Here is a 26423-nt window from a genome sequence, read left to right as displayed (position 1 = left end):
ACTTACTGTTTAAAACCAGATACGCGCAGCCATGCGTGCCTGCGCAGTAAAAGACTTGTGTTAACGGCACGAGATGCTGTGTCCGCTGCATCAAGAGCACATTTAATTGAGGTGTTAGTAATGAGCTTTCCCTCTTGTATAAGGTCGTTAGCTTTTGCCTTATATTGCTCTGGAAGATGTTGTATTAATGTTTCCAGTTCATCGTAATGTGCCATATCATACCTGGCTAGTACAACTTGGGTGTTAGCAATGCACCAGTAATTTGCTGCTTGTGACGCAACTCGTTTACCAGTTGCATCCAGTAATTTAGATTCTTTATCTGGCGGAGGGGCATCACCTGTTGTCTGGGAGTTTGCCCATTTACGGGCATTTGAAACCACTAAAGAATCTAGAGGGAGCTGCCCCTTGATATAAGCTGGATCGTTTGAAGCTTCTTTCTATTTTTTATCAACCCTGGGGTTGAGAACCCCAGCCTTGACAGGCTCTTTAAATATATCCGGGGCATGTTTAATCATGCCCTTGAGCATGGGTAAAGTTCTTGTTGCCCTTTGTGTGTATGTTAAAGTCTCTAACAGAAAATCTTATGTATATGTATATGTAGAGTCTTTTGTTCGGACCCGGTGGATCTGGGTGAAACAGTTCTTCGGAGCGCTTACATATTTCTTCAGCACCGAGGATTTTATTTCCGAGTGGTGTTTTGACTTAGTCTCTGTAGCTTTAGGAGGGGGTCTTGGTCTCCTTATGCTTTGGTGGAGTTGGAGTCCGAAATCTTCTTCGGTTCTGAAGTTTTATGGGATTTCTTCGGGTCCGAGGGCTTGTTCTCGGCGTGTTTCGGTGCCGAAAGGCTCGGCGTCGAAGCAGTCTTCGGTGCCGTGTTGGGCGTGGCATTGTGTCTATTTTAGACCTTTGTTTCGGTGCCGGGATTGTTTGTCGGTACCGGTAGGCGGCTCTGAGTCGCTGGAAGGCTTTACTTTGGGCTTCGGAGCGGAGCCCGAGGGCGGGGCATTGAGTTTTAGTTGGAGCAGGGGCATTGAGATTAATACTCACAGTCCGTTGCCGTAATCGCTTGATCCTCGGCATCTGAGTCGTCTTCTTCAGAGACGCGGATGTCCTCATCTTCCGGTTGCTGTTGCTGTGGAACCTCGGGACCTGCATCAAAGATATCGTCCAGCGCCGAAGCTGTTGGTCGAGACATTACGCAGCATCAAGCTCGGCGATCCCCTACAGTCTTTTTCGATCGGAAGGAAGCACAGGCTTCGCAGTCTTTGTCCTCGTGTTCTGGAGAGAGGCAAAGGTTACAGACCTCGTGGAGATCAGTGTGTGGGAATTTAGCACCACACAGGGGTCATTTTTTAAATGGAGTTCTTTCCATTGACTGCAGGGCCTGATGGTGTCGATGGGTCCAACGGCCGGCGTGAACGACCGGAATCGAAGTTGTGATGTGGATGCGCATCGAAAGGTAACGCGATCGAAACAATACCATCGAGAGGTGATGGATTGCACGTCGAAGGGCGATAGATTACGACACCGACCCGGAGCGCAGCAATTTACATCCGAACCCGTTGGCGGAAAAAAACAATCTGAGGGTGGAGTCGATGCCCATGCGCAATATGGTCCTAAGGAGGAGTCGCCTATCTCTTGACTACAAAGAACGTCTTCCAGATGGCGATCTATGCACAAGTATACGATCTACAGCTCATATGCCTCGAACAAGGGAGTTACACTTCTAAAATAACCCCTGCTCACCCCCTTGGTAGCTTGGCAGGAACAGTCAGGCTTATCTCAGAGGCAGTGTGTAAAGAATTTGCACAAAACCAGCAGTAATACAGTGAAAACACTACAAAAGGACACCAAACCAGTTTTAGAACAAGCATTGGCATAGCCAATAGGTCTCGCATTTGGGACCTTATAAGTGTTTAGCCATGCAACAGTTGGTGTTGTTGCACCAAGGATATTCTGCTGCATAACTAAATACTTATAGGGTCCAAAAAGCGAGACCTATTGGCTATGATTTTAAACTGCACGTGTTGTTGTTCCGATGGTGCTGTGTATTGTTGTATGTTCAGGGCCACTGGAGTTATGCATCACGGAAACGCCAAATTATGAGACAGGGTTGACTAAATTATGTGTAAAGAAAAGGAAAATGATGCTGCATAATGCAGCAGATATTTTGATACTATGCCTTCATTATTTTGTCACTTTAACACTTGGTAATTCTATCTGGGCAAATATTTCACATCATTAGCCCCAGTTTAACAATCAAATACACAAAATGTAACTGAAAGATGACCAGTTAACCTTCGCAAAGGGCAATTCCATTGTGCACAAACCCACGCTGCCATATTTTTAGTAACTTTTTATCCTTTTGAGCTAGAAACTATTATTTTTGTTAAAATTTGCAGATTACGCAACAGATTATATGGGAAATGCAGCAAATCAACTTTGCGAAAATACCTACGGTCACAGTATCACATAATTCCAGAAGCCCTAGGTATGATGCATTTTAGGGAACTCTGTAATTTTGACGAATTCTTAAAATGAGGAAAGTCAGCCTGATGAACACAGGCTGTTGAAACAATTTTAGGGAAAAATCTAAAATGACAAATCACTTTTCAATCGAAATATGTTTTTGTAGAAAACGTAAATGTAGAGAAATAAGAGGACAGTGTGCCAAAGAGGTAAGAGAAAAGGGGTGGGTATATAGACAGGGGTTGCATAAAGCAGGGATTAACAGGATTGCGAAAAAAAATACGCAATAAAGCTGGAGTGAGTATAATCGGATTGAAAAAATAGAAGTATAAAGCAGGAGTGTTTTGTGAACATTAAATCAGGAGGGTAAGGGTTTGTAAAAAAAAAAAAAAAAGAATATATCAGGAGGGGGAATAAGGGGCTTGGAAAAAATTAGACAAGCTTGACGGGTCGAAGGGTTTTCTAAAAAAGGGAGCAAAGCAGGAGTGGCAGTCAGGGATTTTCTAAAAAAAGGGAGTAAAGTTGTAGAGGGAATAAGGGGTTTAAAAAAAATTATTACGCGGGAGGAAAAAAGGGTTTTAAAAAAAACCTATTTGAGTAAAGTGGAAAGGGGTGTAAAGTGGGAAGAGAGTAAAGGATTTTGAAAAATAAACGGAGTAAGGTGCTTATTGAAAATATAGGAGTAAAGAAGCAGGGGGGATGATAACTAGGGGCACAGAAGACAGGGAAGTAAAAACAAAGGGAGGGATGTTAGGTGGGGGCCCTCTTAAAAGCCACTCAATGAAAATCAGGCATGAAGAAAGTAAAGTTTCTTCAAAAATGGCTTTCAGCCGGGTGATTATGTCAACCTGCTGAACGACATTATTGAAGAAAAATTGTAGTGTATGCTCTCATATTTGTCTTCGCTTTATGATAGGGGAAAGAGCTGTGTCTGGTTTATTCTGTGCTGTCTCACTGTATTGCTGTGTTTTTAACTTTGGGGGTAGATAGGTCACATTCTGTGGTCTCTACATGGGTCATGGGACAGGTTCTCTTTTGCCGTGTTCCATGTGCGATTGCTCTCGGAGAGTCCATTAGAAGTCACCTCAGAGTGCGCTAAGTGTCACAGCCACCAGTATTTTGCAGCAGATACTGAATACTTCCTTTGATAAAGCATTCGTATTTCTCCGCAGCTAGAGATAGTGAGTATTTGCACATTCCTCTTTCCATTGCAAACTGCGCCTCTACCTTTGGTTCATCTTTCACTGAACGTATCCTAGTTTCATACACATGTATCTTAGATTAGGAAATAAACCCACCTCAGATGGACATGTGTGGAACTTGTCTTCTGTTCTAGCCTGGTGGGAAGTGTGGTGAATCATGTGAAATGAAAGGTGTTTGAAGGAGACAACCCCTGGCAGCCTCAAAGCAGTGCACAGCAGCAGTATGTCGAGGGTGTAGTGTTGATTAAGAAAGGCCTGCCAGAGTTGTGCTCAGCGGACGAGCGCTGCATAAAGGGCTACTTATTCGGTTAAAGTGAAGCACTGTAAATGGAAGAGTCAGAGCAGCCAGGGGCGGGCAGTGCTGCGGAGTCCTGATCCAGGAGAGATGAAAAGGATTTCTCGAAGCTGCTTTCATGATTTAGCATTTGGAAGTCCTGACCCATTTATGCCTAAGACCACAAGGGGCATCAGCTCACTGTGGTAAAGGTGACCAGCGCGTGGGGCCTATGTGAAACTGCGTGCTATACAATGAAGGGAACACAGAAAGAAAAGCGTGCTGCTGCAGTATCATAAAATGTCAGCTGTACAATGCTAAAAGAAAGGCACAGCGTAGAGTGAAAAGGGCTCATCATACAAACTCCCTGATGTACTTTTTCAGTGTAAGAGTCTGCGTCCAACGGAGATTGCTTTCACTTTGTTTCCCGTGGCCTATTGGAACAAGCAAGCGCTGAAGCTGACGAGGAGGGAGTGAGAGGGGGGGAGTGGGGGCGGGCACAGTGGTGCGGCCACAGTTGTAAAAGGCAGGGTGAGATTGAGAAAGGGATCAAAGGAGAACAAGCGCGCGCTGAAGCGGACGAGGAGGGAGTGGGAGGGGGTAGGGGAGGGGATTCACGCGCTGTAGAAAGCCAGATGGCAGGGCAGCTGTGCACATTGCGCGCGCTTGTGCGCGTAACAGCAAGCTGGTGGCCGGCAAAGGTAGCACTTTGAAAAGCCCCTTACTAAAAGTCGAGCCGAGCAAGCAGCGCATGCGCTACTCTAGGCTCGACCTAAAAATAGCCAATATTTATCTGTGCAAAACAAGACCAAAACTATAAAACATACAGTCTTTAAAATACTCAAAGCAAAAGGAAAATGCTACTTACCAGTACGCATCTGTTCTTGGCATGTAGAGCTGCAGATTCGTATACTTTTGCATAGATCACCATCTGGTGTTGGGCTAGGATGTTTGCACTTTGTTTTTGTCTTGGAAGAATTCTTTGTAGTCACAAGGTAGGTGACTCCTCCCTAGAAAGATAGTGTGCATGGGCATCGACTCCATCCTTAGATTGTTTTGCCACAAAGGGTTACGATGGAGTAGTAAGAAGTAGAAAGAGATGTCCATGTGTAATGTATCGAAGTAAGATAGTACTGGGACAGATAGAGGTATCCGGGGAGGCGCGTGGGCGTATACGAATTTGCAGCTCTACATGCCAAGAACAGATGCATACTGGTAAGTAGCATTTTCCGTTCGAGGCATATGAGCTGCAGATTGTATACTTTTGCATAGACTATACAGCAGTTACCGCCTTAGCGGGGACTACCTGTATATGTTGCAGTGGTTTGAAAAAGTGTTCTTAATACAGCCTGGCCCACACTAGCTTGTTGTTTTGCCTGCACATCTACACAATAGTGTTTTGTGAAGGTGTGTGGTGTAGCCCAAGGTGCTGCTTTGCAGATGCCATCTAGGGGAATGTTCCCTAAGAATGCCATAGAAGCCCCTAGTTTGCGTGTGGAATGAGCTCTAGGGGGAATGGTTAGTGTGCGTTAGGCTTTGATATAGCATATTTGGATGCACTTAACAATCCACCTTGCAATTCATGCCTTTGAGATGGGATTGCCTTTATGAGGTGGGGAGAAAGCCACAAAGAGTTGTTTGGTCTTTCTAAAGGATTTTGTCCTTTCAATGTAGTAGAGTATTGCTCCTTTAACGTCGAACGTGTGAAGAGCTCGTTCTGCCACTGAGTCTGGTTGAGGGAAAAACGCTGGGAGTTCAACAGACTGGTTGAAATGGAAGGCAGATACGACTTTGGGTAAAAATTTAGGGTTAGCCCTAAGAACCACTTTGTTATGATGGATTTGTAAAAATGGTTCATGTCTGGAGTTCACTAACTCTCCCGAGAGATGTGATAGCAACCAAAAAAGCTACCTTCCAAGTGAGGAACTGTAGTTGGCATTTGTGGAGAGGTTCAAAAGGATGACCCATGAGTCTGGTAAGGACTACATTTAAGTTCCACACTGGAGAGGGCGGGACTCCGGGTGGAATTATTTTCTTAAGTCCTTCCATAAAAGCTTTGATAGCGGGCACTAGAAACAAAGATAAATGTTGTCTATTTTGGAGATATGCTGCTATGGCAGCTAGATGTAGCCTAATAGATGTATATGCTAGGTTACATTGTTGTAGATGCAGGAGGTAGCAGATAATGTTCTGAATAGAAGCATCGAGTGGATTGATTTTGTTGTTTGTGCAATAAATGATGAATCGTTTCCATTTTGCTGCATAGCATGCTCTGGTGGTAGGGCGCCTAGCTTCTTTAACGATGTTCATACAGTCTGGCGGAAGATTAAGGAAGCCAAACTAAGACCTCAGGTGCCAGATCGCATGGTTGAGTAGATTGAGATCTGGATGTCTTATCTCTCCATGGTTCTGAGTGAGAAGCTTGGGTGAGAGACGTAGTTTCTGATGAGGAACTACTGATAGTTCCAATAGGGCTGTGAACCATGGTTGTTGGGCCCATGTTGGAGCAACCAGGATCATTGTGAGAGAATGCTGTTTGAGTTTCCGAACCACTAACGGAATGAGTGAGAGAGGCGGAAAAGCGTAAGCAAATTTGCCTGACCAGTTCATCCATAGCGCATTGCCTTTGGACAATGGGTGTGGATACCTGGACGCGAAAGTTGGGCAATTTGCGTTTTGGTGTGTGGGGAAAACATCTATTTCTGGGTGGCCCCACAAGTGAAAGAATGGAAGAAGAACTTGGAGATGAAGTTCCCATTTGTGGATCTGCTGTGTTGGACGACTGAGCAGATCTGCGATCTGATTGTGTACCCCTGGGAGGTGTTCTGCAAGGAGATATATGTTTTACGGAATGGCCCATCTCCATATGCTCTGAGCTAGGTGTGAAAGCTGCGGAGAGTGTGTTCCCCCCTGTTTCTGTAAGTAGTTCATTGCTGTCATGTTGTCTGTAAGGACCAGGACAGCTTTGCCTAGGAGGTGGAGTTGAAAAGATTTTAACGCTAGGAAGATTGCTAACAATTCCAGGTAGTTTATGTGTAATTGCCTTTATTGGGGGTCCACATGCCCTGGATGGTGTGGGTTTGAAGATGAGCTCCCCAGCCGGTGAGCGATGCGTCTGCTGTTAGCACTGTCTGTGGAACCGGGTCGAGGACCGGCCGCCCTTTGGAAAGGTTTTGTGTGTTCCACCACTGCAGAGAGCGATGGGTGCGGGCGTCCACCAACATCAGATCTGTCAGCTGACCTTGAGCCTGGTTCCACTGACGTGCCAAACATTTCTGTAAGGGATGCATTTGTAGTCTTGCATAAGGGACAAGGAGAATGCAGGAGGCATCATACCGATTAACTGCATGAACACTCATGCTGGTAGTGAGTGTTGAGGCTGAAATGTTTGGCTTAGAGCCTGTATGGCGCTTATCCTGACTGGATTGGGATATGCTAGAGCTTTTGAAGTGTCTATTGTAGCCCCTAGGTATTGTTGTATGCTGGACAGTTGGAGATGGGATTTGGCGAGAGTTACTGTGAATCCCAAGCGGTGAAGCAGTTGAATTGTGTTGTGTGTGTGTGTGTGTGTTGCACACAGCTGCTGTGTGATTTGGCTTTTATGAGCCAGTTGTCCAGATAAGGGAAAACATGAATAGGCTGTCTCCTTAAGTGGGCAGCAACTACTGCGAGGCTTTTGGTGAAGACTCTGTAGTGACCCCGAATGGGAGGACTTTGAATTGGTAGTGTTGACCATCTACCACAAACCGGAGAGATTTCCTGTGAGCGGGGTGAATGGGAATATGGAAGTAGGCGTCCTTTAGATCCAGAGTGGGGAGAAAGTCGCCCTATTGAAGTAGTGGGAGCTCCTGTTGGAGAGTGACCATGTGAAAGTGGTCTGACTGAATGTAGAGGTTCAGCGGTCTGAGGTCCAGTATGGGCCTGAGGGAGCCGTCCTTTTTTTGGGATTAGGAAATACAGGGAGTGAACCCCTTGGCCTTGATGAGACAGGGGACTGGCTCTATTGCATGTTTTTGTAATAGAGAGAGAACCTCTTGTTTGAGAAGATGATCCGAGGACATGAGATGCTGTCTGGGTGGAATGTTTGGGGGAAGAAGTGAGTTCCAGGCAATAACCATACTGGATAATTTGTCTTACCCACTTGTCTGTTGTGATGGAATTCCAGACAGGTAGGAACTGTAAGAGACGTCCCCTGACAGGAGTGGCATGATCGAGGGGGAAGTGCAGGGAAGTCACTGTTTAGTGGTGGGGGGGTGCGGCTATTGTTGCCACAACCTCTCCCTTTATTATTGTTGCCTCTGTAGCCTCCGCAAAAGTATCCTTTCGGGTATGTTTGAGTGGGGCTCTTGTAGGAGGAGGAGGGATGTTCTGAACCCATGGTTTTGGAGCCGACTCTGTAGAAGGAGGGACGAAAAGAGCCTCTAGGGGAAGTGAACTGTAAGGTTCCCATAGACTTAGCAGTATCGGTATCCTTCTTCATCTTTTCTAGGGGTGTGTCAACTGCAGGGCCGAAAAGATGTTCCTGATCAAACGGTTTAATTAAAATAGCTGTTTGAACCTCCTGTTTAAATCCAGAAACCCGGATCCAAGCGTTTGTATGCAACAAGACGCTAGTGTTAATTGCGCGAGATGCGGTATCTGCCGCATCGAGCTCACATTTTATTGAGGTGTTGGTAATGAGTTTGCCGTCCTGGATAAGGTTGTTGGCTTTTTGTTTGTACTGGTCAGGAAGGTGTTACATGGGCTTTTCAAGCTCGTCGTAGTGAGCCCTATCATACCTGACCAATAAAGCTTGGGCGTTGGCGATCCGCCAATGGTTTGCAGTCTGCGACGCAATACGTTTCCCGGATGCGTCAATTAATTTGGATTCCTTATCAGAAGGGGGGTGTCGCCAGTACTCTGAGTTTGCACGCTTGCGTGTGTTAGTTACCACAAGGGAATCTGACCTTTAATGTAAATTGGTTCATTGGGAGCTGCCTTGTATTTTTTATCCACCCTGGGATTGAGAAACCTGGCTCTAACTGGGTCCTTAAAAACTTCTGGGGCGTGTTTTAGCAAGCCTTTTAACATTGGGAGGGTGCTTGTTGACTTTTGCGAGGGTGCGAAGGTTTCCACCAAAAAATCTTCATCTAAGGGGTTGGAATGTAAGGTGACTCCATGGTATTGGGCAGCCCTGTTGATTAGTTGCACAAACCCAGTGTTGTCATCTGGTGGTGACAGCTTAGATGGATAGAGATCCGGATCAATATGTGGGTCGGGATCTGTATTGTAGTCACCCCAAGTGTCTACGTCATATGGAATGTTATGTGAATCATCATACCCATGTGGATCTATATCTCTACCTGTGTCATCCTCACTATCTGATGGTTGAGGTGAAAATATAGGTTGTGGGGAGTGTGGTGGAGAAATCAATAGATGTGGATTAGGTTGATTAACTGGAGGGGGAGAAGGAGGTGGGGACGTATTAGTGCCCTTGTCCTGTTGTTTGAGAGGTATGGCAGGTTCTTCTTTTGCAGTGTCCAGTTTCCTCTTTTTTGGAGTCTTGGTGACTAGTTTGCCCGTGTTTGGATCGATAAACAGAGTTTTTTGCTTTGGATCTGCCAAATCAGGTACAGGGTAAGTGGGCAAAATGTCTTTGTTCGGTGTCGAAGATTTTGGGTCAGAACCTTCTTTGGAGGGAGTTTGTGAGGTTTTCCGTGGGGTCTTAGACTCTTTAGGTTTTTGAAGCTCCAAGACTTTTTTCGGCGCCGAAGATTGCTTCGGTTCCGAGTGTTTGTCCTTGCTATGCTTCGATACCGAGGGCTTCAGCGTCGAGGCAGTCCTCGCCATGGACAAAGAGTCTTTGACTTGTTGCTTCGGTGCAGAGGAGGACTTTCTGATGCCGGAATTGGGTTGGCTCGAACCCGAGCCAGAAGACTTATGTTTAGGTTTCATAGCCGGGCCCGAGGGCGGGGCGCCTGAAACATGTTGCTAGTGTCGAGCGGATGGCGAGGGTGTTACCTGAGCCTTCGGTTTATTTTTCGGGAGAGGGGTTTCGGTGCTCACGGAACACTGAGCCGGGGTGACCGGCTCTTCTTCGGCGTCGGCATCGGAGATGTGTTCTTCATCACCTGATTGTTCCGGCTGGATATTGCGATCTGCTTCGAAGATGTCCGGAATCGAACTGCTTCCGCGAGACATTTTGAGACGTAGAGCCCGATGATCACGAATGGTTTTCTTTGACCTGAACGATGCACAGGCCTTGTAGTTTTTATCTTTGTGCTCCGGGGAGAGGAAGAGAATGCAAACCTCGTGCAAGTCTGTGTGTGGGAACTTAGTACCACACAAAGGAGTCCTTTCCATTGACTTCACGGCCGCCATCGCGAGCGCGAGGCCACGCCCACCCGTTAGGCCACACCCACCCTTCCTCTCCTTAAATGTGCTTCCTACGCAAGCGCAGTGGACGAGCGCAGCGGGAGCGCCGTCTGCGCGCCGAAGGCGCGCCTAAGGCAAGCCCGTCTGCGCCCGTCTGCGGTCCAGAGCCACAACCCCTGCTCCTCCAGATGGCCACATACGGTGGAGCAAGCAGGATCTACTGAACTCTTGCCACAAAATCGACGATTCCTGCAAGCATAGTCTATGCGTGGAAAACGATATGGGTTGCGAACACTGTCACTTCTCATTCGACCTTGGTAAGAATACAACCAACATGAACTATACCATACAATGCGGACTGCTTAACGTACGCTCACTGAGAAAACACAGGCTAGACCTATATGATCTACTTACTGAGAACCAATGGGATCTTGTGTTTCTAACAGAGACATGGCTAGATAATGAGTCTACACCCTACGCCCTTGAGGCAACTCCAGGAGGGTATACAATACATAGACTGGATAGACCCACAGGCAGAGGAGGCGGAATCGCAATTATAGCCCGCGAAAACCTACGATGCCAGCTAGATAGCTCTCCCATCCTGGACAGTGAAGCAGGGAGCTTCACTGTCAAAGTGAATAATAACTACACGCTAAAGGGCATACTAATTTACAGACCCCCAGGCCCCATAGCCAGGTTCGAGGAGAGTTTGGTTGAAGGAATCATGGAAACCGCACTGTGCACTGACCAGTTTCTGGTACTCGGGAAACTCAATCTTCATCTTGATAACCCCTCAGACCACGTCAGTAAGAATTTTGGCCAGGCACTGAAAGCCCTCCAACTTACCCATATTGTTAGAGGCCCGACCCATCAACAGGGTCATCTGCTGGACCCCATATTTGTCAACTGGGGGGAAGCGGAAGCTATGACCCCAATTCCCATCCCATGGTCGGACCACTATTTGGTCCCTTTTTCCATACGAATCCCGGGAAGCAGACCCCCACAGCCACCAGCTATGTACCACCTCAAACGGAAATGGGCTACATTCTCTCAGTCCAAATTCTGTGCAGAATTAACGAAAGGAGGAAGCCCAGGAGGGAAGGATGCTGACACAGCCAATGCTAACCTCTGCACACGCATTAATCAGGCACTAAACTGCACAGCCCCTTTGCTAAAAACCAAATCTGGGGGACGCATAAACAAAACTGCCCCGTGGTTCAACGCTGAACTAAGAGTTCAGAAAACTGCGCTGAAAAGAACCGAAAGAGAATGGCGCAAGACTCTCTCCGAAGAAACCAGAAAGAATTATCTAACCGAGAGACGAATCTACCATGGACTAATCAGAAAGACAAAAACAGCATATTTTACGAATAGGATCAGTGAGGCTGGTAACTCGACGAAAGAGCTGTTTTCACTCTACAAAACTCTTTCAAGCGGAAACCCAGCTATTGCCCCCGTTGACTGCTCGCCAGAATTGTGTGACAAAATCGCAGATTTTTTCTCAGATAAAATAACAAAAATCTACACAGCATTCCCCACGCAGTCCAAAACCGGGGCAGACTTCGTTGAAAGCCCAAGGGAGTGGGGAGATAAACCTAGACTTATCAACTTTATTACCCCTCCCACGGAAGATCTTCTAAAAATCTGCAGGTCGGTGAAGTCGGGCTCTCCGAGAGACCCTACCACACCCAAACGCCTGACGGATAGTCTAAGGGTACTAGAACCATACATTAGACATGTACTCGATGTATCTTTTACCACCAAGACAGTACCTAGGGAGTGGAAAAAGGTGGTGGTTCTGCCCCTCAGGAAGAAACCTACCATCAGTTTTGAGAAACTTGACAATCTCCGCCCAATTTCACTCCTGCCCTACCTAGCCAAGGTGGCCGAAAAAACGGTCAATAAACAACTAATTCGCCTTATTGCACGACACCCAATTCGGATTCCGCCCCCGCCACTCTACAGAGTCCGCACTGCTTACTGCAGTTGAGACCCTACGTCAGGGGGCAGATGAGGGACACACCATGGCCCTCATCCTATTGGACCTGAGTGCAGCGTTTGACACTGTGGCGCACGACAACTTGCTACAGTGTCTGAACAACGGAGGTATATCCGAAGCTGCACTCCAATGGTTACAATCCTTCCTGACAGGGAGAAGCTTCCAGGTTCGCCTGGGCGACCACTACTCGAGAAACATAGGTTTGGGTCAGGGCATCCCCCAGGGTTCGTCCCTGAGCCCAACCTTGTTTAATCTCTATGTCTCTCCAGTGGCTTCAATTGCCGTGAGTCACGGATTGAGCATCGTGTCATACGCCGATGACACGCAGCTGGCTATCTCCCTATCGCGTGCACCCGGTCTTGCGATGGACAGTTTAAGGAACTGCATGCAAGAACTTGCAGCCTGGATGTCCACCAACTGCCTTAAGTTAAACGGCAACAAGACCGAGGTGCTCGTTGTGGGGGGGAACCCATCTGTTTGGTCATCGGCGTGGTGGCCTCCATGTCTGGATGAAGCTCCCATACCCCGCCAGGGAGTAAAAAACCTAGGCGTATGGCTCGACGATGACCTATCTTTTGGACCCCAAATAGACCGAGTTGCAGGCGTCTGTTTTGGTGTCCTAAAAACCATAAGGAAGGTCCTTGACCTCCTTCCTATGTCAGCACGGAAAACACTGGTACATGCCCTTGTGACATCACGCCTAGACTACGGCAACCTACTTTACCTGGGTACCACCTGCAAAGCCATGAATCGCCTTCAGGTAATACAGAACGCGGCAGCCCGTCTCATCCTAAAAATCCCTAAACGATCAGACACCAAAGCCGCTCTCAAAACCCTCCACTGGTTGCCAGTAAAAAGCAGAGTGGAATTCAAAGCCCTCTGTACATGCCACCGCATCCTGGCTAAGAAATCTCCTATTCCACTCCAGAACTTAGTGACAAGGTATACACCTGCGCGCGAGCTGCGCTCCTCATATGAGGGCCTACTTAAGGTTCCTAGGGTAAAAGAGCCCGTATGGGCGGACGCTCCTTCCGCTATCTGGCAGCGAAAAGCTGGAATTCCCTCCCTCTCCATCTCCATCTGGATCCATCCGAATCCAGCTTCCGCAAGAACCTAAAAACACACCTGTTCTCCAGATAACGGATCACTGGTCTCCACCTCGCTCAGAGTTCTTCAGTTGCAGCGCGGGGACACGCTTTGGCGTAACCAAGCGCTTTTATAAGCTACCCTTATAATTATTATTATTGACTGCAGGCGTGGTCGGCGCGGAGAGGCCGAAAGGCCCACGTCGAAGATCGAGGGGTTTGTTTTAAGATGTGCGTCGAAAAGGGAAACGCGATCGAGACAATACCGTCGAGTGGAGAGGGATTGCACTTCTAAAGGAATTTGGAAACCGATATCGACCTGGAGCACAGCAATTCACATCCGAACCCGATGGCGGAAAAACCACCTACCTCGTGACTACAAAGACTTCTTACAAGACAAAAACAAAGTGCAAACATCTGAGCCCAACACCAGATGGCGATCTATGCAAAAGTATACAATCTGCAGCTCATATGCCTCGAACATAGGCTTTAAAAAATGTTCCTTGAAGTTGATAGCTCTGTCCGGGGCTATCACAGTGTGGTGAAAAAACAAAACCAACAGTCCTGGCTGACCGCGGCGTTGCAGGTAAACTACGGTGTCGGGAAGACCCGCAAATAATACTTTTAGAGATGCAGGACGTCGGAGACCTAGCGATGAGCTTTGAAGAGCTGGTGTCTCCAGGGGTCGGTTACAGAGGTTGGTGCAGGAGTCTTTGGGCCCTTGAAGTCACACGTGTTGCAGATCCAACTCGGCGCAGTTGAAGTCAGAAGCACTGCCGTCACGGCTGTGGTGTGAAGTGCAGCGGTGCGGTGCCATCAGGTTGCGGTGCAGGCAGCGGCTCGGTGGCGGCGTCCAGCGGCAATGAGACCAGGGCTGAGGTGCGAAGTGGGGTGGTGCTCGTCGCAGTGCCGACAGGTCATAGTGCAGGCAGCGGCGTCATAGTTGCTGGGGCGCGGTCAACAGATGGCGAACTGTAGTCAATGGCGCCGGCATTTGTAGGCTAATGCTGCGGTGTGGGACACAGGGTGCATGATGTAACTTAAGAGCAGTGCCCCAAAACCATGATGCAGGCAGTGGCATCGAGGTTAGTGTGGAGCAGCAGCATTGGGGAAACCAGGGCGGCGGTGTGATGTGTCCGGTTGCGGAGTGCGGTGCCCACAGGTCACAGTGCAAAGCAGCGGCTCGGTGGCAGCTTTTGTTGTCAGTGAGACTAGGGTTGCGGTGCGAAGTGCAGCGGTGCTCTCTGCGGTGCCGTCAGGTCTCAGTGTCAGCAGTGGCATCCTGGATGGCGTTGGATTGCTTTTTCTTCTGTTGCAGCACAAAACACAGTTACCAGTGCTGGTAGCAGATGAACTTGAAGTTGTTGCTATTCCTGAGACTTCTTGAACAGGGGGCAAGCTTTACCTCAAGCTCTTGGAGAAACTCAGGAAAATAAGATGCAGAAAGTCCAGTCCTCCTACTGTCCAAGACAGAAGCAGCCCCTGCAGGCCAACACAGCAAAGGGGTAGTCTCTCCTCACAGCTTCTCCAGCTCTTCTTGGCAGGTTTCTTGATCCAAAAGAGCTCTTATGTTCTGGGGGTCAGCACCCCAATATTTCCCTTTGAAGTTGCCACAAACACATTTCTACAAGCATACATAAACCAGTTCTGCCTGGCTCAGGCCAGGTTCACTCCAGGAGGGAGACATAGCTTTGTGGAAGGCAGCCACAGTCCATTCAGGTGCAAGTGACAACTCCTCCCACTACTCTAAATGCAGCCAGGTCTATTCAGCCTGGCTAGGAGTCACCCAGGAAAGGCAGGGCACGTCTCAACCCCATCCCCCCTTGTGTCTGTCTAGTGTGAAGGCACATCCCTGCTCCTGTCACTCTGAACACAGACGGTGGCAGAGGCACACAGGATGTTTAAGCAAGAAAATGCCCACTTTCTAAAAGTGGCAGTTTCAAACACACAACATAAAAATCATCTTTACTAAAATATTTATCTTTAAATTAGGAGTTGAGGAAGCCTAAACTCCACTTCTCTAGCTTGTCCCAAAGTAAAGTTATACTTGTAAGAGTTACAAAGCACCTCCCATGTTAGCCTATGGGACAGCTAGCCTTTCAATAGTGAAAATGAACATGCCAGTATTTCACCGAACAGGACATGTCACACACACCATTACATGTCCTACCTTTCACATACACTGCACCCTGCCCAGGGTAGTAACTTGGTCCTACCTGAGGGGCGCCTTACATGTAAGAAAAGGTAAGGTTTGGGTCAGGCAAGTGGGTGCACTTGTCAGGTTGATATGGCAGTGAAAACTGCATGCAGACACTGCAGCTGCAGGTCCGAGACACCTTTGAAAGGCTACTTGTATGGGTGGCACAACCAGTGCAGCAAGCCCACTAGTAGCATTCGATTTACAGGCCCTGGGCGCACACAGTGCACTGTACCAGGGTCTTACTAGTAAATCAAAAATGCCAATCATGGATACACCAATCCATCAACACAATTTACAGTAGGAGCACTTGCACATTAGTACTTATCGGCAGTATTGAAGTGTGCAAACACTAAACCAGCAAAAACAATATCCAGAGTACCACAAAAACCAGGCGGTCAGAAGCAAAAAGACAGAGGAAACATGCCAAAAGATGCCAGGTCTAACAGGCGTGATAACTATAGAGTGTGCTCCCGCTGTTTACATAGTACATGGTTGTTATATTGTCCAGCCGAACTAGGACAACCTTGCCTATAAGGGGAGGTAGAAATATTTTTAACGCTAGGTGAACAGCTTGAAGCTCTAGGTAGTTGATGTGAAGATTCTGGTGTTTGATGTCCCAGTGACTCTGAACTGTTAGATCTTGTAGATTAGCACCCCACCCTGTTAGCACGATCTGTGGAACAGGGTCGCTGAATGACCGCCCTTTTAACAGGTTTTGTGAGTTCCACCACTGCAGAGAGCGATGAGCGCTGCAGTCTACCAATGCTAGATCGCTGAGTCGACCCTGTGATGGAGTCCACTGTTGTGCTAAACATTCCTATAGAAGACGCATGTTTAGGCTTGTATGAGGCACTATGGTGATAAATGATGCCATCATCCCTAGAAGACGTATAAACATTTTGTCTGTTAAGTATTGATTGGGCTGGGACTGTGGTAGCAGCGTTTGGAAATTTGTAATCCTGGCTGCATTTCGATAGACTAGACCTACTTGAATGTTGAGCATAGCTCCTAGATATGGTTTCAGCTGTGAATGTTGAAGATAGGAGTTTTGAGCATTGATAAAGAATCCCAGCTGATGTAGAAGATTTATGGTAAATTGGGTGTGTTAACAATGCAGCAGGTGTGTATCAGCTTTGAAAAGCCTAACGTCCATATATGAGAAGACATGAATGTTTTGTCGTCTTAAGTGCGCTGCTACTTCTGCTAAACATTTGGTGAACACCCTGGGAGCAGGAATGACTCAGAATGGAAGGACTTTGAATTGATGTTTCCCTGCTATGTTAAATCTGAGATATTTGCGAGGTACTGGGTGAACAGGGATGTGAAAGTATGCGTCCTTTAAATCTAGTGCTGACATGAAGTATCCTTGTTGTAGAAGTGGAAGCACTTGTTGAAGTGTGACCATATGCAAGTGTTCTGACAGTATGTAGTGGTTTAAAGGCCTACGATCCAAAATAGGCTGTAGAGAGCAGTCCTTTCTGGGAACTAGAAAGTACAGGGAGTAAACCCCGGACACTTGATGTTGTATTGGAACTGGCTCTATAGCTCCTTTGAGTAATAGAGCTTGAACTTCCTTGTTTGAGCAGTTGTTGATGTTCCAGGGAGAGTATGTGGGTGTGAGGTGCAATATTGGGAGGATTGCTGATCAGCAATAACCACGTTGGATAATGCCCAACACCAACCTGTCTGATGTTATTGACTGCCAGGTGGGAAGAAACTGCTGTAGTTGACCCCCAACAGGTTTAGGATGATCAGAGGGAAAAATGAGTGAGTCACTGATTGTTACCGGATGGGGAGGTACGGGTTGGAGTACCTCTGTCCCGTCTTTTGGAGTAGCTACTCCTGTAATTGCCCCTCAAATAACCTCTTGATGGAGAAGATTGATTTTGTGGCCTATATGAAGATGCTGAGGCATCTGTGGAAGTGGTTTTGGAACCCCCACTATATGAGGAGCGACGAAAGGCATCTCTATTGGTGGATGTTTTAAGTGCTCCCATATATGTAGCAACTTCTGCATCTTTTTTAAACCTCTTCCACTTGTGCGCCGAAGAGATGCTCCTTATCAAAAGCGGCGTTTAATAAATTCTGCTGAACTTCTGGCTTAAAACCAGAGATAAGCAGCTAGACATGCCTCCGTAGGAGGACACTGGTATGAATACCTCTGGTGGTGGTAGCAGCAGCGTCTAGTACATATCTAGTACATACATTTCCCTTCCTGCACAAATTATTGTTTGTCCGTTTTTCTTATGCTCTTCTGAGAGATACTGGAGTAGTTCCTCCATCTCATCCCAGTGCGCTCTATCATACCTGGTCAATAGTCCATGTGTATTTGCAATGCGCCAATGATTGGCAGACTGAGCTGCGCCTGATTTGCCGGAGGCATCTGGAGGTGGTGCGTCTGCTGTAGTTTGTGAATTTGCTTTTTCACGGGCATTTAACTAATGAGTCTGGTGAAAGCTGACCTCTAATAAACACTGGGTCAGATGATGCAGGTTTATATTTTTTATCCACCCTATGTGTAATGATGCGTGCCTGTGCACGGTTTTTAAAAATATCCTCTGGATGACAATCATGTCTTTTAACATTGGAAGGGGCCGAGATGTTTTATGTGTAGCACTTAGTGTCTTGAATAAAAAATTCGACCTCAAAGATTCATCATGTGTAATTTGGCCAGATGGCAGTAGTGGCCCGGAAGCCTTTTGTTTTACAGGAATTGAAGATTTTTGTGTGGAGAGGAGGGCTTTGGGTACTCACTGCACTTTGACCAGGCGAAAGTTCATATGACTTCAGATTGCTCTCTAGGTCGGAGTCGGAATCTGGAACTGAAAAGACCCCTTCTCCGGCAGCTGAAACTTCCAGACCTTCCTTTGCCTGTTCTATATCTTGTTGGCCGAAGATATTGGGTGTATGTTCAATGGTCTGTCTCTGCATTTTGCGGTGTCGAGCCAGACGATCCTGCAAGGTCTTCTTGGATCGAAATGACCGACACGCCTCACAATCTTCTTCTTTGTGCCCGGGGAACAAGCACAGGTTGCAGACTTTATGCAGGTCGGTGCGTGGGTATCTGGAATGGCACCGAGGGCAGAACTGAAACAAGGTCAGTTTAATCAGCAGATTAGCATGGATGGAGTTGGTCATAAGTGTAAACTAGACCAAGTAGGATAGGCCCAAAGTCCGTTGTTAGAGTCTTTTGACCCCATTATGGAAAGTCTTCCAAATTCTGATATGCTAGAGATGGAAAGTGCATTAGAGACCAACCCGACAAGGGTAGAGTGGATTACACACCGAACCAGAGTGCTGTAATACACGTCTGAACCCGATGGCGGAAAGAAAACAATCTAACAATGGAGTTGATGCCCATGCACACTATTACAAAAAGGAGGAGTTATCTTACCTTGTGACTTGAAAGACGTCTTCAAAGAAAAACAACTTGCAAACATCTGGACCCAACACTAGATGGCAGGCGTATGCAAAGCATGTATATCTGCAGCCACACATGCCTCGAACATTAGGTTACATGCAGGCTATTTTAAAATTCAGCTCGTTCACTGTGAACAACATCAAGGAACCCCCTCCAAAAGTGGGGTTTATTTGGCTTGGTATAAGATGTACCAGGTGTAGGTCTCATTGATGAAGCATGCTACATGTTAATGTGGGTGAGAATCCTTTTGAAAAAATAAGGACAATTTTCTAGGGTTGGTGTTTACCCATTAGCTTGGAGTGGTACCGACGGACCTTGATGATGCTTTGCGAGTGGACCTGCCGGTGTAGACTGCTAATGGAGCACTTTTTCCCTGGAAGCACTTGAAGATAGGGGACTGGGCTGCTGGTGCGTCTCACCTTCCCATGCTCGCTCAGGAGAGACAGAGTTTACAGACCTCACGGTGATTCACTCAGGGATACTTGCAATGTGGGTGCAATCGGAAAGAAGTACCCTACATCTGCGGACATTCTCCTCGGAACTGAAAAGAGGTAGTGCTAGGCACCATGTAACTGGTTGAACAGTGAGTCTGTGTTCGAAGTTCAAATAGCAAACCATTATTGTTCAATTTCACTGGAACCAAAGATCTGAAGCAGGCCCAAAGTCGCCGCAAGCAAATGCGTTGGTCTCGGGGCAGTAGCTAAACAGGTGCGAACCCAATGGAAGAATAAAAAAAAAATCTAAAAAGTGAAGTCTGTGTTCATGCGCAATGTAGGCTAAGGGAGGAGTCACACAGCATCTCGTGGCTCAAAGCTTTTTCGAAGAAAAACAATTTCGGAGCTCAACACAAGATGGCAGGAGGAATCAAAACATATTTATCTACAGCCACACAGCCAATAACACTATTTTAGCTGTTGAGACCAATAGAATAGGGGTGAATCACTCACAAAAATGTTATATCCTCACTGAGATATTTAATGCTACCCAGCCTAGCTGTCTCCTAGCTGCTCAGCCACAGTGAGAGATGGTAACGGAATGTTGGTGTGACTGTGATGAATGGAATGCCTGGGTGGATGAGTGGTGACAGTTGGAGATGGGCTGACAGTTGGAGATGGGCTGAGCAGCAGGGATGCTGCTCCTGGTGGGGCTGGAGAGATGGCTGGCAACAGGAATATGAACTAACGTACATATTTGTATGGAACCAATAAAAAAGTCTACTAAACTCTACTTGGCTACCTGTGTCAACCTGTATAAGGGTACAACAAAATTGCTTTGGTCTCACCTCGTAATGTTTGTTACGGGGCATTATTTTCTTCCCTATACAATGCCAGGTTAAAGCCAAAATATTTTAGTTCTATTAGCCATATAAAGGAATATTTGGGAAAAGGTGCAAGTTAAGATAAGACCTACACATTTCAATTTTGAATAAATTGTTGAAGAGCCAGACCCATGCATGTATGAATGTTCAGGCTGCTCGAGCCCATTGTTAACTAACTGCATCTTTACTGAAAGAAGGTAGGCAACATACTCACTGTATTTAAAAACATATCTCAGGGGGCGTGGCCGAGCAGCAAGATGGCCGCATAGTGTAGAGGCTCTGCCGGCAGAGCACTAAATCCGTTGCATATCCATGATCTGGTGGACGATCGAGGCATTTAAACTACTCAAAATAGTAAGCCTACCCCCAGAGAGACGATCTGCAACATCCAGAGCCGTGGGTGACAATGGGAACCACAGATTCAGTGCAGGAGCGATGCGGCCCACCCCAGGCTGTGAAAACAGAGCGGAGATCTGCAGCGGAATCGGGCGGCGTACCCGCATCAGCCCCCACCGATACATCTTGTGCCGCCGGACGTGGTCTGCACCAGACTTTGAGATCGTGGAGGGTCCAGGAAGGCGAACATAGTAGCTGTGAGCTTTAAAATGGCGGACGGCTAACATTGGAGCCCTGCTCTGCTGCAGCCGGGGAGCTGCACACCCATAGACGCAGCGGTGAGTCCTCCCGCTGGCCGGCGCTTCTCTCCCCCCCCCCCCCCTTCCGCTGGCGAGAATGCGGCGCCCGACACCATTATCACCGGGTGCGGAAGGTTACGGGCGGCAACGGCCGTCTGGAGGGGGCAGGAACGTCGAAGGAAAGCCCGAAGTAGGAACCATGCAGCGCGGCTGCTGCTGTGGACCTCAAGCGGTGATCGGCTGAGGGCACCGGGACGCAGTGTGCATCCACGGAGCGGAGTCAAAGACACACCACAGGAGCCTGCCCTCACCCGACCTCCTATATACTGGGTTTACCCGGTAGGTGTGGACGTTTTGCGGCCCTGCATGGGGTCCGACCCTGGGACGCATATTAAGTGGGCCGCAATATTTCATGCTTAACTAGGAGGCCTGGCAGCTACTATACCCCACTACTGATTCTGACACACAACCTAGAGGCCTCATCGTGAACTGTTGTTCTGATTGGTGGGGAATCAAGCAAAGACCGCGTCCCCCTCCGCTGAGGTGCCATTTCGGGGGCCTGAGGCTGCGGCGGGCTACACAGCATCCCATTGACAACGAAGGGGGGGCCAGGGCCCCGCGAAATCCTGAGAACCGCGGTAGAGTAGCCGTGCAACCGAGAGACACTCCATATATCCTTCAATGCCCGGATAGACTGTGCTTGGGTCACAACGCTTACAGTGGGTCAGTACAGATATACCCTACAACTGCTGTGCAACGGTGCTCCCTCCTTACGAAACTGCGACTCCTCTACACGGGGACACATCGTACCTGGGTGGTGCCGGCAAAGAGCATTATTCCATAAAGAGCAACACCACAAGCCGTAATGGGGAAAACAGACAACAAACAACCAAAGATCAGCTTCAACAAGCGCACTTCGCGCTTCCAAGAACCTCTCACACCATCCTTAACAGTGGTTCCCGAGACTCAAATAGACTCTGACCAGGACGACGACATCAGGACGCTGAGAGGCAGCCTGAAAGCTATGGATACTAAACTGGACAATACGGCGCACAGGATGGACCACATGTCGCAAAAAATAGACAAACACGACGGCCGACTGGACACGCTGGAGCAGCGGGTCTCAGGAGCAGAAGACCGCCAGGTGACTAGCAGAGCCGTGCTCCGAATGGAGAAAGTTCTCGAAGTGATCAAGGCCCGCAATGAGGATTTGGAGGTCTAGAAGCAATAACATTCACATCACGGGAATTCCGGAATCCACCAACATCCAGAATATGGAAAGGTACGTGGAAGACCTGCTCCGAGATCTATGTGCAGAAACCCTCACATCGATGTTCCTGGTGGAACGAGCACATCGTACAAAAGGGCCCAAGACCTAACCCGGGTGCCCCTCCAAGGCCAATTATAGCTCGACTGCTAGACATTCAGTAACAGTGTAATAGAATTGCGCTGTTCCCGGAATTTACCCAGGCTGTCCAGTCAGCGAGGCGAGAATTTATACCGGTTAAGAAACTGCTCCAACAATCAGGTATGAAGTACGTAAAGCTATATCCGTCCAAACTGCGAGTCCACACAGACGGTAAACCCCTGTTCTTCACTGACGCCGGCGCAGCTATGAAATTTGCAAAACAGAAGGCCAAACGACATCGACGACAGGAAGCTGGCGCCTTGCATGAACCCGAAAACCAGATGAGTGATAATGACTGATGAGATAATATATAGGAGTGTGGGCACGACGATACACCATCGGGAGTCTTACGGTCAGTAACTGCACACACCAGATATGTTCCTTCATGCTCTGCCACGCTGTCCAAAAGTGACAGGGTAGTTAGCAGGCAAACCCACGCCCCCAGCGGGATGCTTCCCAGTTGTACCAAGTTATGAGGGCTACCTCATGTAGGGAGAGGTTTGGCACGAGATACACAACCTGTTTGGGGGGTTGTGTGGGTGGGGGGGGGGGGTTGGGGAGTTATTGTTGGTTGTTGTTTACCGCAAGACAGTACAGCCGTAGAGCAATGTGATCTTATCCATGGACAGTGGGGTCTAGCCAGGACACTGTGTATATTTAAGAATGACACGCACTATAGACACCAGATGTTACTAAGGGCGCAGCAGGGAGAGCAAGCAAACAAGGATACACCTGTCTCCGATGGCAAGGGCAGCTGCATGTCTAGCCTCAACTGCCTTACTTGGAATGTGCGAGGTCTGAATGACCACCGCGAATCCAGACTGGTACACTCATATCTGTCTAGACACCAAATCGATATATGTCTCCTGCAAGAAACGCACCTTTTAGGGTCGACACACACGAGATTGTCCACGGCTCGCTGGACCGAGGTCCATAGTGCAGGCTATTCCAGTTACTCCAGGGGAGTAGCAACTCTTATTAGGAAAGGAGTCCCCTGGCATACACACCAATCAATTGTGGACCCAGAGGGTCGCTTTCTGCTCCTGAAGGGAAGATTTTACCACCGTCCACTGATCATAGCTAATGTTTACGGCCTAATGTTGATGACCCTGGTTTTTTCCAAACCCTCTGGCACAGAATTCAATCTATGGGAGACTCGGCAATAATCTGGGGAGGGGACTTCAACATCACGGTCTCTCCTCACCTGGACAGGGAGGGTGAAACACGCACACATCATCTGCAAGCATCCAGTCTAACAAGGCATCATACAGGATTATAACTTGTCTGACCCTTGGAGGGCTCTCCACCCGGAGGCGCAAGAGGGTACCTGCATCACACATCATCGTCAAACCTGGTCTAGAATAGATTTTTGGCTTTTAACCAGGGATATGCAGACCACAGTAAAAACTGCCGGCAACCACGCTAGAACACTATCGGACCATGCCCCAGTAGCCCTGGCACTGCTGATTACACAGTCTTATCGACAGCCATTTTCCTGGCGCCTCCCATCCAATGCTCCCATAGACTCTCCATTTCGTGAAAGTATCAGAGTGCATATACAAGATTACTTTCACCATAACACGGCGTCGGTAGAATCCGTGGGCAATCTGTGGGAAGCGTTTAAAGTAGTAATTCGGGGTCATTGTATTGCAGAACAGGCTGGGGTCCTCCGAGATGTTAGGAACACTCTGAACCGCATTGAAACGGAACTACACACATTGGAAACTCAATACTGCGTGGCGCCAGCACCCTCTCTATTGGCCGAGATACGCAACTCCCTCATGGCCTTTCAGGAAGAAGCCAAGCTGGAAGTAAAATCTTTGCATAAACAGGCTACAGCGCGTAGATATGGAGAAGGGGATAGGCCAAGCAAAACACTAGCCGCTCTCCTACGAGGACCCAGAGGTTCTCCTTTTATTACAGAATTGGCCACTGGGGAGGGGGAGCTGGTTCGCTTTCCACCGGACGTCCTGTCTGCAATGCAGAGTTTTTATGCGCACCTATATAAATCTGAATTAGGCCCGACCGAGGACCTACTACTTGAGTACTTCGACTCCATAGCTTTGGTGTGGTTTGAACGAGCCCATAAGGAGTACATGGAGTTACCTTTTACAGTGGAAGACATTAAACAAATTATTGGTAGTATCCGGGCAGACAAAGCCCCTGGCCTGACGGCTAAGTTCTATAAAGAATATGCTGATCTCTTAGCTCCTCGCCTTTTAGAGGTATACTACGAAACAATCAAGGTGGTTCATTTACCCCCCTCAATGAGGGAAGCCATTATAATAATCTTGAAGCCAGACAAGGACCCAACCCAGTGCGATTCCCATCGCCCTTTCTCATTGATAAATATAGATGTAAAGATCTATGCAAAGCTTTTGGCCACCAGAATGCAACCTCTGCTTACCCGCATAATCTTACCAGATCAGTCTGGTTTTATACCCGGGCGCTCTACGACCCACAATCACCGGACAATATTTGCATTAATGGATTACCTTGACCCAGATGTCCAGGCCATAGCAGCCCTACTGGACGCCACTAAGGCGTTTGACTCCCTGGAGTGGAGTTTCCTCTTCCCGCAACTATGCCGCATAGGTCTCAGCCCACTATTTGTTCAGCAGATCCAACTATTATACACGATGCCCACAGCGCGCGTGAAAGTAAATGAGTTGGTCTCAGCGCCCTTCAATATAACTAGAGGAACACAGCAGGGATGCCCCCTCTCGTCCCTTCTTTTTGCGATAGCGACAGAGCCACTCACAGCACGTATCAGATAACACCATACACAACGCAGTATAGGATTTACATCGCATGTGTTATCCATCTCCCTTTACACGGACGATATAACACTATATAGGACTGACCCTAGCGAATACTTGGCACCCATGACGAGATAATTGATTCGATACGGGGAGCTCTATGGGGTCCGAATCAATTGGGCCAAATCTGTTATTTTCCCTTTGACTTCAGGCACACGCCCCTTCGACACCCAATCACCTGGGTGACAGGACCGACGAGCTATTTGGGGATCTGGCTATGCGGAGATCTTGCTGAACTGTGGTCCGAAAACTATGGTAGGACAGTTGACTGGATCCCCCTGGAAAATTCTACCCCTATCAATGATGGGACGCATCGCACTGATTAAAATTATAATTTTGCCCAAACGACTGTACCTAATCGTTAACATCCCCGTCCCCCTTACAATGCATTTTTTTAAAAACACTTCAATCCCTCATGGTGGAATTAGTATGGGCCGGGAAACAGCCTCGGACAGCATGGGAGACACTCACCCTACCCCAATCCCAAGGAGGACTGGCAGCTCCGGATTTTGAACTGTATGCTTACTGCGCGCAGGCACATTTCCTCCACTACTGGGTACACCCTACACCTTTTCAGCCACACACAGCTATAGAACTGGACACAGTTGCCCCTCTACCACTTGCAACTGCTGTCTTTAAACACTACAAAAGACGCCGGGGAGAGGTGAATTCCGTAGAGGCGTTGCGCTGGGCCTTGTCAGGACTGTGCCGAAGAGCAAAACTAGACAAGTTATACGCCCCCTCGATGGAATTAGCGAATCACCCACATATACCCTCTCTGGCGGACCGCAGAGCACACGAAAGGGCGACAACTTAAAATTTGTAAAGGCACAGACCTCTTTCCTGGAGACACTTTCTTAACCATGCAGCAGATGTGTGGACAGTCACCACCCACAGCAGCCGATACGCTTTTATATTATCAATTACGATCTTCCTGTAGAAGTGGATATAATACATTTCCAAACTGGCTGCCCTAGAAAATGTGCTCGTGATTGAACATGGCCGGAAGCTGATCACCCGCATATATAATACTAAGCAACGGGAATCCCCAATCATTACTCCAGAGGCTAAGGCTGGATGGGAGACGGAAATAGGGACAAACATTCCGGACGATAAATGGCTATTGGTCTGCGGACAGTTGCAGCTGCTGTCCTCCAATTACCGGTTGCGACGGATACATTTTAAATTCATACACCGCATGTATCGCACTCCCATACAAATGCACCGAATGGGCCTGCA

General features: G+C 47.9%; 1 protein-coding gene across 1 annotated transcript in view; it reads right to left on the bottom strand.

Moving 5' to 3' along the window:
* Positions 1–26423, bottom strand: part of SERINC1 (serine incorporator 1) — a 197430-nt gene that overhangs the window by 21655 nt on the left and 149352 nt on the right. The window lies entirely within an intron of this gene.

The sequence above is a fragment of the Triturus cristatus genome, chromosome 6, assembly GCF_964204655.1.
Source record: "Triturus cristatus chromosome 6, aTriCri1.1, whole genome shotgun sequence".
Lineage (NCBI taxonomy): Eukaryota > Metazoa > Chordata > Amphibia > Caudata > Salamandridae > Triturus > Triturus cristatus.
The sequence above is the reverse complement of the archived record's forward strand: the minus strand, read 5'-3'. Positions and strand labels throughout refer to the sequence as shown.